Source organism: Coenobita brevimanus, chromosome 61 (genome assembly GCF_032717465.1).
Source record: "Coenobita brevimanus isolate Jiangsu-jjx chromosome 61, ASM3271746v2, whole genome shotgun sequence".
NCBI classification, from domain to species: Eukaryota; Metazoa; Arthropoda; class Malacostraca; order Decapoda; family Coenobitidae; genus Coenobita; species Coenobita brevimanus.
The window spans coordinates 6,263,258-6,265,375 of record NC_137014.1 but is presented as its reverse complement, the minus strand read 5'-3'; the positions used below and the strand labels follow the sequence as shown (position 1 = coordinate 6,265,375).

The 2,118-nt window shown below is 41.0% G+C and overlaps 1 non-coding gene across 1 annotated transcript; it reads left to right on the top strand.

Annotated features, from left to right (window-relative positions):
• The first annotated feature begins 1,023 nt into the window (after nucleotides 1-1,023).
• Nucleotides 1,024-1,142, top strand: LOC145403904 (5S ribosomal RNA). Its single transcript, XR_013898096.1, has one exon. It is a non-coding gene; the product is annotated as a 5S ribosomal RNA (ribosomal RNA).
• The last annotated feature ends 976 nt before the right edge of the window (nucleotides 1,143-2,118 follow it).

The window sequence follows — 2,118 nt, the reverse complement described above, 5'->3', positions numbered from 1 at the left end:
AATATGGTAACTGTAGTAAACTAGTTGGCATATACTAGGTAGCTACTGTACGTTGAACGGCATTATTAACTGCAAGAATATTTTAAGGATGACAAAGAAAGCGACCGTCTTCCACCAACCAAAAGGTTAAACCAAAACTGTCAGTAAACAGAGTGTATGTAGAACATGGATATTAAAGAAACTGCCATTAAATATCAAAGAAAAAATATAAGGGGTAATTTGTTGATCTCTCTCTCTCATATATATATATATATATATATATATATATATATATATATATATATATATATATATATATATGAAGCCTCTGTGGTACAGTGGTAAAGTGTGCATTTTTGTACACTGAAGAACGAGGTTCGCTCCCCGACAGGGTAATAAACTTTGGGAGCGTTCTTCAGGCCACGTACTGCATTGGTGGACACAAGGGGTGCTGTGGTTGAACCAGTGTCTCATACTATAAAGTATGCTTGCACCCAGTCCGCTTGAGCGGGCCGATTACACTTGGTTCACACTCTACACACATCCAAAGCCACTCCAACACTACTGTTACACATACAAGCACTTCTCACCCTACATACAATCTCTACTAGACAGCCTAAGCCACTTGGTAGAGATACATTGGCTGTATCGTCCCTACTTCAGTCGGGATAGGCCGGTCCTGCAGTGGACACTCAAACGGCTGATGAGATATATATATATATATATATATATATATATATGCTGTACCAATATTATCATGTTAAATTTAACATATATTTTACGACTGTTTACAATATTATGCATTTCCTGCAGTTTTGTTCAGACAGCTGAAATAATGAAGTAACTAATAACTCTGTCCATTCAGTTATTATGAAAACATATGCTGTAGCTTGCTCACTTAATATAGACTAGATTTCAGTAGCTTTGCAGCTCATTTCACGTAGCTCAGAAGCAGAAAATGACAGTGTCATGGCCATACGTTAATTCCATAACACTTCTTCATGATTAGCAACATATTCTAGTGTTAATATATTCCCATAACTCGACAACGGCCATACCACTTTGAGTACACCGCGTCCCATCCGATCAGCGAGGTTAAGCAACGTTGGGTCTGGTTAGTACTTGGATGGGTGACCGCCTGGGAACACCAGATGCTGTTGGCATCCCTACGTGTCAAGTGGGGTTGGTGGAGGATTAGTGCACCTTCCTGTAAAACAGTTAACTCTAAGCGCTTGGCCACACCGTTTGGGATACATGGCGTCTGGCAATGAATAAAACTCGACATTCAAGATGGACAGATGGTAATTTTAGCCCAAGTTAAAATGAAAAATGGGTAGTGGTGTGTTATTTGTGAAACCTGAAGGTGAAATACTGTACCATGAAAGGTGAAAGAGGAAATATTAGAATGACAAAGTTTTGTATCAGTGTAGTAAGCGAAGGTAAGTCATGTCGCAATGTACCTGGGAAGCAGCAGTGGCTCAGTTACTGTAAAATACCAGGGTGATCAATCTCTCTCAAGCACTCGCACGCGAACTATCTTCCACCGTCATAAATACACTCCCTCACAGCCTTCCCACCAATTCATACAGCTTTCCTAACTTTAACTCAACAGCCTCCATCACTCTAACTCACAAAGCCTTCTTGACCTTAATCTACATCATTCTTCACATTAACTCACCCACCACCTCCCTTACACTAACTTACAGTATCCCTCACACTAACTTACCCAAAGCCTCCGTCACACAAATACACTCTCAGTATTCCTCACACTAACTTACCCGTACGTCAGGCTTACACTAAATCATCAACAACATCTCTCACACCAACACGCCCACAGCCTCCCTCACACAAATTTAATCACAGCCTTCAGCCTTCATCACCCGAACTCACATCCAATCACCCACATTCTTACAGTACTCACACACTTCTCCTTTAAACTAACTCATACGCAGTCTTCCTCATACTAACACACACACACACACACACACACACGCAGCTCTTCTCAGACACACTTACATAGCCTACAGTCTTTCTCACTCTCATATGTAGCCTCTCACACTAACTCACACTTACCGTTACTCACACTTGTTCATAAACGCCCCCTTTCACACTACTTCACGTGCGGGCTCACTCACATTT